The sequence below is a fragment of the Protopterus annectens genome, chromosome 7.part0 (assembly GCF_019279795.1).
Source record: "Protopterus annectens isolate FY-2018-M chromosome 7.part0, PAN1.0, whole genome shotgun sequence".
Taxonomy (NCBI): Eukaryota; Metazoa; Chordata; order Ceratodontiformes; family Protopteridae; genus Protopterus; species Protopterus annectens.
Window position 1 is genome coordinate 955,265,756 of NC_056739.1, and position 12,656 is coordinate 955,278,411.

The 12,656-nt window shown below is 38.6% G+C and overlaps 1 protein-coding gene across 1 annotated transcript in view; it reads left to right on the top strand.

The window, feature by feature from the left end:
- The window catches only part of CFAP20DC (CFAP20 domain containing), a 2,639,303-nt gene that overhangs the window by 582,567 nt on the left and 2,044,080 nt on the right, over positions 1 to 12,656 (top strand). The gene's annotated exons all lie outside the window — the stretch shown is intronic.

The window sequence follows — 12,656 nt, forward strand, 5'->3', positions numbered from 1 at the left end:
CATGTTCTTAATATGTGGTCTGACAGTACTAAAAAGTACGTTTAAGTTTAGGTATGTGTAAATACCAGCACAATGAAAAACATGCAAGAAAAGATATCGTTGTTCAGCTGGAAAGTGATAGTAAATTGTCCTATTTTCACAGTAAGCCATTTCTTCATTCCTCTTAATCATTCCCATTTGCTTAGTAGACAGCTTGAATAAAGCATTTTGACATTTAAGTCTGAAAGTCATATATGGGCAAAGAACAATCAAGAAGACATCAACTTTTTGGATGGAGGTCAACAAAACATACAGATAGTTCTCTCACCATGTGCACCAAACCTCAGCTTTGAGGATAAAGGAGATTCCAGCTGTAATCAGTGCAATAAATAATCTGAAACAAAAAAATCAAACAGTGAATCAAACAGTGAACAGTGGGAGCAAGAAGGCTATAATTTAAGAAGTAATTTCCCCTCTGAAGAATGTAGGATTTTGCTCTCTCTTTCTCTCTGTCTGGCTCTCTGTCTCACAGGACAACAGGCAGGAAAAGGTTAAGATCCAAATCAACTTTTTATTCCTCGCATACTTAAATAACAAATGTGAACCTTCAGCAACTAAATATATGCAGTAATTTGCAATTAACAGCAATAACAGTATATGCAGATTATACTGCAGAAAACTGGGTGGAAAAAATACAGAAATCACACCAAAAAATCTTAGCAGTTGATTTGCACTAATAAATAGATAAAAGTTAAGTGCAATTTGAAGCAATCAGTCTTTTCTACTTAGCTCTGTACTGTAGACTGGGAAGCCAACTTCTTTTCTCTCACTATGTACACCAAAGCTTATCTTTGAGGATAATGCAAATTCCAGTTGCACATTGGGGGGGGGGGGGGGTTGATCTCTCTCACAGGCAACAGACATAAAAAGTTTAAAATGCACAACAAATTTTTTTCCTCACATACCAAAGCAACAAATACTAACTCTCAGCAGCTAAATATATCCAGAATCTGAATAACAGCAGTACATTATATGACAACTATAAGGTAGAAAATAAGCAAAGAAAAAAAAAAAACAGAAATCCAGAAAAACAAATCATTACCATTAATCCACACTAGTGAATGAACAGCATATTCTCTGTATTATGTTTGGGAAACCCACTTTTCAAGACCTGCGAATAGAAGGGACAGGGACTTGGTTTGTATTTCAAAGGAAGATCTATATTAATGTGAAAAAAAAGTGATGGCTAGTCCTGAAATCCTTCCAGACAGTTGTTTAGCCAAGTGCTATATAAATGACGGCAACATTATAACAATGTTGTAGTAGACAAATGTCCAAAGAGGTACTTCCTTTTATCAGTTACAGACCAGCAATGTAGAAAAACAGCCCTGCAAGCAGTTTACATAATCAGAGCAAAAAAAAAAAAAAACAGTGGCGGCAAATGCAATAAGCTGAAAAAAAATAATTTCTCAAGAAAATACCTTCTGTGCTGTACTTGCAGAAACCCGGCAAATGTTTGACATATTTACTTTTACTTCTATATAACTCTAATCCAACGTCTGACAAAATGACTTTCAGAATTTCTATTACATATACTATAGCTCTTTCTTCTCCAAGAACGAAAATCATTATCCTCTGCATAGTTAAGTAATACTGGTGTTTTACATTTTGTCATGTAAACAACTTCTGCCCTGCTGTCTATTTTTAAAGCTTACTATTTCAGAATTCTTTTCAAAATTAAATAATATAGAACTAAATGAGCATTCGTAAAGTAAACCATTCTTTATCCCTACTTTACCTCCTAACGACCCATTCAAAGGTATTGTGAGGATCCTTGAAGTAAACTATTCTTTCATTGCTTTACCTCCTACAATCCACTCAGAGATTTTACCTAGTTATTTAAACTTATTCTGCTGAATTTGTAATATTCGAAAATTAAGAGTTTTATGTCCAGTATGTTCAAACACTATGCATATCCATTACTATTAAACTTTCTTTTTGACGGCCCACTATCTCCTGCACTCTCTTTCTTAAAGTTATAACAAATGCTGAATATGTTTATATTTAATTTATTTATTTATTTAACATTTGTTTACCAGGGTAATCCGACTAGACAGCTGGTGTCCCTTTTCAGCGGAGTCCTTGGGAGAAAAGGTCCATACAGTACATATTTTTGGTTACAAAGTGAAAAAAAGATAATAGCAATGGAGAAACATGCTATACATAGTAGATACAAAAAGACAATAATGATAGTGAAACTTGTTATACATAGTAGATACAATACGTACAGTATAGACAATGAGCATGGTTAGAACACAGTATTGCAAGGCTTTTACCAAGTAGTAATATGTACAATATGTAAGTGAGCATTGGAAGAAAACAATAACAGTGAACACCAGAGGCATAAGAAATAAAGTCTTACATCGGGATATGATTTAAGGGGGTTTTTGAAAGTGGAAGTACAGTTTTGTAATCTGAGGTCAGGAGGCAGAGTGTTTCATGTTTTAGCAACTTCGTTAGGGAAGAGATTCGCCAGAGCTCTTTCTACATGGGATTGTATTGATCAGAGCGTTATTACTGGATCGTAATTGTCTATTTGAGTTGTAGAAGTTTAGAAGACCAGTCAGGGCAGGATTTTTCTCAGGACAGTATAGTATTTAGTGGGCTAAGTTGAGTTGGTGATTGCCTAGTATAGTAGGAAATTCGGGCCAGTGTAAAGAATATAGGGACTGGCAGTGTTGGGAACGTGATTTGGCATTGGTTGCGAACCTGGCAATTTTGTTGTAGCAAGTAGAAAGTTTGTTCAAGTTGGTTTTATTTAGGTTTGTTAGAACTGGAGATGCATAAAGTAATGTGGATGGGAGATGGGTTCTGGCTATATCAGTTCTAGACTTGGAGGTAAGGTACCTTTTACAGCAATAGAGGGTCCCTAGCTTTTTATGAACTTTGCAGGTAGTTATAGAGATATGTTTGTTGTATCTTAGTTGTGTGTCAGTTGTAAGTCCTAGTAGTTTGGTATCTGATACTGGGGTGATGAGGGTCTTGTTGGTTGAGAGTAGGGAGAAGCTGGGGTCGCTGGTCTTTGTGGAACAGCATAAGTTGTGTTTTCTTTGGGTTTAATATTAGTTGTGTCTTACTTAGCCAGTTTTCTATTTCTGCAAACGATTCCTCGGCTTTTTGCTGGAGAAGTTGGATGCTAGGAGCAGAGCAGATCAGGATTGTGTCATCTGCATATTGCACTATGTCACCTTTAGTGGTTGCTAAGTGGAGTTGGTTTGTAAATATATTAAAAAGAAGGGGGCCTAGAATAGAGCCTTGTGGGATGCCTAGTGTGACAGGAAGTAAGGGAATAAGGAGATGAAAAACACACACACACACCACTCCAAAAATAGAAAAATATTCTTTTACTGGTGTCTCTGGTACCTCGGCTTACGGCTTGACATTGGTCAAACAAAAAGAGCAGTAAAGAAAAGAATCATGGAACACTTGGGTGACATCAGAAGAGGCAGAATGGAAAGTCCAGTTGCGGAGCACGTTATTAGTGTTCATGAAGGTTCGGATAGTTCTTTCTTTTTTAGTGTGCTAGCCAAGCCCAAACAATTACACAGAGCTGAATTATCCAGTTACTTATCTTTGCTGGAAACCAAATGTATCATTAATTTTAAAACTCTTTATCCAGGGGGTTAAACTTAGACTTTGATGTGAACATCAGGGGTTAGAGGAATGATATAATATTTGTGGTAAAAATGTCTTGAAATCAACCCAGGAACATGTAAATTTATGAATAAAAACCCTGTTGAATATATTGAGTTGACAAAATGTACATTCAATATATGATGGGGTCTTCCTTATAAGAAGAAATAAGGCCATGGTTGAATTTCTTGACAATGCTCTATGCAGAATTAAAGGATGGTTTAGATACAACATATGTATTTATTTGTTTGATTTTTCATAACATCAAATGAATTGTTATTCATATATTTGCACGAAAATACCATGCACATAAAATTGCACATGAAAATGTATTTGTAAAAGAAAATGTATTTAAGATGAATTTGCATATTAGTAAGTTTAACTGAATAATTGGATGGATGTAATTAATTGAGTGATGTTTTAACAATATATAAGAAAATGCTGCTTGGTATAAAAATTATTCCTTGAAGGCATAAGCCGAGGTACCGGAGACACCAGTAAAATAATATTTTTCTATTCTTGGAGTGGTGTGTGTGTTTTTTTTGTTTCATGACAGCTCATAGTCTGTATTGGGGATAGGGAGATGATCCATTTGACAGACTGTTGGTGGTTGTCTAGGTAACATTTGAACCAGAGTAGGGTGGGGTTGTTGATGGTGAGGTCAGACTGGCAGATTAGGAGTTTGTTGTGAGAAACTGTATTGAATGCTTTGGATAAGTCTAAAAAGGTAGCAAAGACTAGGTTGTCTTGGTTCCTGAGTGAGTTAATAGTGTTGGTGAAGTTGATCAGGATGGTAGTGGTATTGTGGGATGGGCAAAATCCATGTTGAGATTTGGAAAAGTAGATTATCGGAGATTAGGTGGGTAAGGAGTTAATGATGGACGCACTTTTCTAAAATCTTTGATAGGGGTGAGAGGATTGAAATTTGTTGATAGTTAGAGAGGTCAGTAGAGGGGCCACCCTTGTGAAGGAGAATTATGAATGAGGTCTTCCACAAGGAAGGAACAGTATTTTCAATAATGGATCTATTTATTAGTAGTGAAAAGGGTAAGCTATTGCTTTGGATGCGAGTTGAAGGTATTCGGTGGGAAGATTGTCAGCGACGAGGGTTGTTGGTTTGAGTTTAGTTAAGTATTTTTGGATAACAGATGTTGAGACTGGCCTAAAAGAGAAGGGGGTAGTGTTGTTTTGGGCCTTGGGGGCTTGTGGTAGGTTGGTAGTGCTTGTATTGTTTATGAGTGTAGGAATGGAGGAGGTAAAGTATTCGTTGAAGTTAGTGGCTATATCTAAGTTTGTGACTTCTATATTGGGGGTGGTGGCTTTTCTGGGCTGGAGGATGTTCACTGCAGCCCAAATTTTTGAGGGTTGGATTTGTGTTTACTTTGTAGGGAAATTTAGTGATTTTTCTTGTCAATCTTAATTTGTTTTTTTGCCTTGTTTCGAAGTTCAAGAAAGGTTTGCCTAGTTGTAGGTGTCTTGTTTTGTTGCCAGATTTTCCAGGCTTTATCCCTGTCTTTGAGTAAGGCTCTTGTGGTTTTTTGTAGCCAGGGGGTTGGGTTACTGCATATCCTAATTGTTTTAGGTGGTCAGGGATGTTTAAAAATGTAGAGTTATAGTATTCAACTGCCTTGTCAAGGGGAGGCTTTTAACAGGAGACCAGTTACAGGAATTTAGGGCTTCTAGGAAGCAAGCTGTGGGAAAGTTTTTGTGGGAGCGGGTTTGTAGTATGGAGGGGTAGTAATTAGATTTTAGTTTGTGTCTAAGGATGAATGTGGAGTTGTGGTCACTGAGAGAGTCGGCATTGTATCGCACTGATGGGCAGTATTACGTTGGTTTGTGAGGATTCAGTCTAATATGGATTCTCTTTTGGTAGACTTATCAATACAGGTAGGTGTACGAATGACTTGGGTGAAGTTGTAAAGGTTAGTATGACTAGTGGGTGTTGGAGAGTGGATTGAGTTCCAGTCGATGTTGACATCAGCCAGGGCTATAGTTTCATGGGGAAGGGAGTGGGAAGCCCAATGGATTCTAGGGTGATAAAGTTATCACCTGGTGGTATATAAACCCCAAGTAAGTTTAGATGCTTGTGCAGGTTTAGATGGAGTTTAGTGAATATGGTTTCTGCATTGTTGAAGTCTGGGGGTTCATTTTGTAGCAGTTGAATTTTTAAACTAGTTTTGCAGAGCAGGACAATGCCACCACCTCTCTTGTTAACTCTGTCAGCCAGCAGAATGTTGTATCCAGGTGGGTTTATGTAGGTATCTTTGACGTGGTTTAAGCCATGTCTCAGTAATGAGCATTAGATCAGGATTATAAATGGAAATAGTAGAGTGGAGTTTTTCTGTTTTGTTCATAATACTGCGAATAGTCAAGCAGAGTATTAGTAAGTCAGTGGTTTTATTTTTAAGTGGGGGGTGGGAATTGCAGGTGTTAGTTGGAGTTGTTAATGGGCCAGGATCGGTGTGGATATCACCTCCTAGTAGGCTGCTATGGTGGTGATTGTTTTGAGGTATGCTATTGTTAAGGTGTGGAATTTGAGACTTGGTTGTTTTCTGGATGTGGTGTCAAGGTAAATAGTTGAGCTGAGATGGATGGGGGATTGTCTATAAATTGATGGTGATGGGAGTATGTGACTGGGGGGATAGGGGGATAGGTGGTGGTAAAAGAATGGGGAAACTCAGGTTGTTGTAGTGGCTGAGTATGAGGTGATAAGAGGTACTGATGGAGGCTATGGAGAGACTTATAAATATAATGAATAGTAATAAGGGAGTATAGTGTTGGGGCTGAGACATGATTGGAGTTATCTGGTTCTAAAAGGGGTTTTTGTTTATATAGAAAAATGTGGGTTGAGTGGGTAGGGAAGTATAGTTGGATGGAAGATAGAATAAGGTTAGTGGGAGGTGCTAGAGGATTGGACATTGGGTGTGGTAAAGGGGTCAGGTGATGAGGAGTATGGATAAATGTACGAGTAGTAGGGGTGGGTAGGAGTGGGAAATTTAACAGAGTGATGAACTTTTTCTCTTCATGCAAAACTGTTCTTATCCTGACCAATAACAATTTTGTGATTTATCCCTGTTACTATATTTTGGAGAGAACTCTCTTCTTTTCCATTGTTTTCTGTATCATTCTTCTCTCCAGTAAACTTTACAACACTGAAATATAACCTAGTATGTCTCTTCTTTAGCTTCTCACCTTTCCTTGTAGTACTTGTTCTAATAAACTTTGCTGACTAAACTTGGCTTATTCCATCAACACTATATTTTTCCACTTTGTTTAAGACTTCCTTTATTTCATATAAAGTTAAATTCTTATTTCTTTAATAGCAGAATCTGTTAAGATCTGTACTAGACAATCACCATGTAAATCTATAATATTCTCACCTCTATATAAAAGTCATATATCTTTCCATATGACCTTCTATATATTCCTTAATTTCACACACCACGTATCCCTCTTTTTAAGTTTTTCATAAAAATGTGTTTCTTGAGTGGCCTAACAGATGTGATGAAACTACTACTTTACTTACTCTTACAGTATGTCTTACTTCTGCATCTGTACTTCATCTCTGGCTTCATTTGTTTCATTCATTTCTCTTTTCAGTCTGACTCATTTCTTCATAACATCTCATGTAACTCTTTTACATGTTCTGTGCGTTATAATCCCTGTTTCTTCCACACTTAAGTCTTTGAAAGAATACCCATTCATAACCTTTGCGTTATAAGTTAATCACCACTTCAACCAAGAATTACAACACACAGGTAATCCAACATCATCTTGCCATAATAGTTGAATTTACTTCCTTCTTCAGACAACTGTAATTTAAACAATTTCATTATACATGTGTATTGTTTTGTGGGGGTCTACTCTAGTGTAACAAATTCAGAAGTTTCAACCACATTATGTAACAGACAATTTTAGCACTGTATAATAGACTGTTTTGATACATTTAGCTTTCTTCCTCAACCCTTTATGTTTCTAAATGTACTACGATGATGAGAGCTTTTAAGTATGTGCACCACAAAGTTCTTATAACAAAACTAAACATCTGTGGCCTTGGTGTATGTTTGATTTAGTAACAGAGCATTCAGGAGAAGGCTGGACAGGTATAGATTGGATTTAGGAATTTTCAGAGCAGGCAGTCCTCAAGATCCATGACTCATTATTCTTTTTTTTGCTAGTTATAAATTAATATACCCGAACGCATCATGTATCCTGATAATTTTCTGACACTTATTTGTTGGTTTATTTGTAAACAGGGATGGTCCTTTCATCCATGACCTGGGCCACAATGGCAGAGGTAAATCCAATATCTATCTGTCTTTTATATAAACTATGACATCTTGTCAGTGGAAAGTGAGGTGGAGTGACTTTAACACAAAGTGAAAGAAGAAAAATTATCATATCAAATCAGTTGAAAATCTTCCCCTCCCTTCTCCACTGCATTCTCTAGGGCTGGCTCTAGAGGAGGCATAAGTGTAGAATGGGACGTGTCCACTTGTAATATATAATTCAAGGGAACATCCATTCATTCCCATAAACATATCTCATTCGTTGTCTCATTAAACTGAGAAGAAGAAAATTTCCTCCAAAGGAGGTTTTGAGGACCAAGTTTCCTCAGCATCAGAGTTTGGGGCTTGGGATTTTGCAGGAGATGAAGTTCTGTCTCTCTCTATGTTGGAATCATCTGACATGTATTCCACAGGAACATTTTGACTGATCTGATTTGCAGGTACTAAACATTTAGGTACCAAGACTGACTGTCTGCTCCATCACAAGTATACGCTTGTCCATCTTGTTGAACTTTCCCCCTTACCTCTGTGGTTGTGCGATCTCGGAGTTGGTATATTTAGTTAGGGGGATGTGGGGGGTGCAGCCCCCCACATAGGGGAGTGAGGGGGGGAGCCTCCCATGATTTCCTTCGGTTTTGTTGCTTTTTTTCAGAATAGCCAAGCATTTACTTACCTGGAGTGGTCAGTCGGTGTTCCGGGACGTCAGTGTTCTCTTGCTGTCAGCTTTTTCGTCTCGGTTATCTGAATTTCGGGTAAGTAATATTTTGGTCTACTAAAGTAGACCTATATATATATTTATATATATATATATATATATATATATATATATATATATATATATATATATATATATATATAAAATAAAATCTTACCTATATAATAATTACTTTTTCTGTGTGCAATGAGGCAGCAAGAAAGTACTGAAGATTTTACAATCTGACTGCTGATTTTTTTTCCCCCTTTTTCCCTTACGGCTGACCAATCGACAGTAAGCATGGAAGTGCGAGACAAAGACAGAGCTTTTTGGAAGCTGAATGGTTGTTGTGACTTGGCTACTTGTTGCAGTAGGAATGATGAACATCAACAATGTTTAACATTTGCTCATCTCCTGTAGCTTCACATACTATTTTCATAGTGCCAGGGCTGAGTTAGAAGTTTCAGAATTACAATAAGGAGTGCATCACATAGCCTATATGTGCTATAAAAAAAACACAAACAAGACCTTTTTGCATTATGCCTGTGGAGTTCCTTGTTCTGCTAGTGTTTGTGTAAGTTTTCTTCAAGGGCTCTGGTTAACTATAGTCTATCTGCATGACCTTGGGTTTCTTGCTTTAGTTCAGTGTTATAAAACACACGTCTGTACTCACAATGCATTAGATCTTTTATGTCTTCCCAAAGCATGTTATGTGAAAAAAAGTACTCCTTAGCTGAAAAGGGTTAGTGTTAGGCTCCTCCACTCCTTAACTCTTTATCATTATCAGATGCTGCTCACTTTTATATCAGGCATTAAAACTGGGATGAAGTCATACTCACATTTATACGAATGCTTATGGCAGAAAAAGACTGTGTTAGCCATGAAAAACTGGCTTTGAAAATTGTGTTACTGTTATTTTGTTATTAACAACTTCTTTTATTGTCCACTCACTATTGTTGCTGTGAAGGTTCACCTATGTTTTTTCATGGTTCGTCAGTGGAAGGAAGGTGGGGCAAGGAAACAGAGTGTGCATGTGATGTAAACAAGTACTTCTGAGACCATGAGTGATTAAGTCTGGATGTATGTATTGTCAAAAAGCAAAAGGAAGATCACGATGCTTCTCATTCTGCAGATGGAAGTTTTCCCTTCACTTCAAGTAACTTGCTTGCTCCAAGGCATTTGCTGCCTGTTACAAATGTGTGCCAAATCTAGGGCTATAATTCAGAAAGATAACAAAATGGTTGATCTGAAGTTGTCATTTTCATTAATTCCTCAATGAATGGGAAAAACAAATGGTTCTCTCGAATCTGACTTGCCCGTCTCTCTCTTCTAGGATCCAACTCTCATGCTCCTCCCTTTACTCAAAATGCCCCTGATCACTGCATTACCTAAGATCTAATCTGCCACTCTAACGATTCGATCAGGATTTCATTCTCTCAAGCTCAACAGTTGTTATATTTTTGGAAATAGTAAAAACTTGCAGTGTAACTTAATTTGCCCTTATATAGCTATCTAATAGTATCCTCTCTCTACCGCTAATCTAACTTTATACTTTTTATCATTATTTGGTATTCTCCTTTACCATAGTTGGTAAAGTTTTCCCTCGTTCTATGCCTTTGCTGTGAGTTGTTAAATTTTTACCATCGTTGGTGTAACTTTCCTTGCTACCATTTCTGTTTAAAAAAAATATATGTCTACTTTCCTTGATGGATTTGGATTTTTTGCCATTAAGTGTTTAACATAGCTGATTCTAAGCTTACCGGATTTAATAATGCACTTCCTGCGGGCACAAGGCAACCAACTATGATGCCCTCAGGGAGTGTGTCTATTGTTTAGGCCCTTCTCACCTTGAGACTTTTTGTGCTATTTGTGCTGGCTTCAAAGCCAGAGTCATTAGCGATTGTCAAAACAAGCTAGTGCTTAAGGGCCTTATACCTGTTTCTGCATCCTTCTTTTGCTGTTTCTACTTCAGGGACTCAAACCTCCTCTCAGAAATCAAAGTCCTTGGAGCCCAAGGAGTACTGTATATAGAGCACTTTCCTGTTAGGTCTCCCAAATTCACTCCGAAATTGGAGCCGCAGCTAAGGTTTACAAACACTCGGATCTGAAACCCTTGGATCCAAAGCCTACTTCTTCAAAGTCTCCTCAGCTCTGAAGCTCCCACTTCTGTCCAGAGCCAGCATTTCCTAGACTGAGATCTCCTTTCTTACAGGAAGATCTAAGAAAGTCTTCTTGACCTCCTTCCATTTCCTCTTCAATCATGTCCTCCCAAAGTCTTTCCGACGCAGAAGTGGATAAGATGATGAGAAAATTCCTCAGAGCACAAATCTAGATGGGGGTCATACCGCCTTCATCTCCCATTGGACTTATTAGCCTTAACCTCCATAACATACAGTCATCACTCCTTCTCCAGTCCAATCTTTTGTTTCGGAGCCCTTGGATCCGAAATCTCCAAGAGTTGAATCATCAGATCCGAAGATGCTTTTATCATCAACTTTGACTACTTTCCTGATCTATTCGGCTCTGACACCTCTTGAGCAGGATGTGTCTTGGAGCTGAAGCATCAGTGTCAGATCCAAGGGGATGACTTTGACTCCAAAGCTTTCAGAGCTGTCACTTCCATTCGGGGCCTCGGCACTGGACAGCTCAGCTCGACTCCTCTCTCAGAGTGGAGAGTCAGGAAGGGCCCTAGTTTTGTCTGATCTGAGATTTTCGGCTCGAGTCAGATTGCCCTTGGTTTCTCCTGGTCTGTCTACTTTGAGGCGGTGGAGAGGATGTTCTCTCACCCTAGAAAGGTCACAACTCTTACATCTTTGGATCCTGTTCCTATTACCTATTTGGATCTTGTATCTGAGTCTTTTCATTCTATGCCACAGAACAAGCCAGCTCATAAGAGCTTCCAGGCAGTTCCAGATACGGAATTCCCCACTTCTTCCGATACCTCTCCAGAACACCCCACTGAAGAGGTTCCCTGAAAGAGGTTGTGCAAAAGGGGCACTTAGATTTGCCTCAGGAATCTTTGACAGAAGTCACCAAGTTTGATGATGGGGAAAGGTCCCATAGATCTCCACCAGAAGATGTCTTCTTTGAAAACATTCTAAAAATCCTATGCCAGAAAGGTGGTTGGTCTTTCCAAACTCCTTTACAGGAGGAGTTGGTGTTCCTAGAAGCTTTTCAGTCTAGCACATCTACATCTTGAGTTACCCACCTGGCAGATGAGCTTATAGATCTTGTCTCCTACCATTTATGGAAGGAACCAGATGCTGTAAAACCAATTTCCAGGCATCCAGATAAGATCCTTGTAGGACCTACAGACAGATGGTATTGGAGTAAGGGTATCCCTGTAGATGCCATGGTTATTGCAACAGCCACCAAAAAGGCGCTGGCCAAGCAGAGCTCCTCTGTCTGCCCCCTTAATACAGAAACTAGGGTGTTGGACACATATGGGAAGAGAGTTTATGCCTCAGTGACCTTCGCCTTATGGTTGCTAAACTATCTGGCACGTTTCACTAGATTACAGAGGGACTTGATTAAGGACCTGTCTAACACTACCCCTGGATCCATGTTGGGGGAGGAAGAGAAAACTTATTCTTTACAACTGGCCACACTAAAATCTATATCGAATGTGTCCATGAGGTTAATCTCTCATGCAGCTGAAGATTCCTCACTGGCCGCAGGTTCAGGCATAGCCATTAGGAGACATGTCTGGATGCAACTGTGTGACTTTTTAGAGCACTGTAAAACATCATTCATCATTGCTCCCTTTGATGGATCTTCTCTGTTTGGGTCCACTGTTGAAGAGACACTTTCCTAAAGTGAGCAATATGGAAAGACCTTGTCTTCCATGGGAATCCATTTTTCTGCACTGCACAGACCTTTTTGTAGAAATCAGTGTGGTGGTAAGAAAATGTGGTTGGGGAAATCTCAAGGACTTTTTCAAGAATCACGCTGAGATTTGTCCTCCAGAGGCAGAGGAGGAAATAATGACAATAGTAGATGCC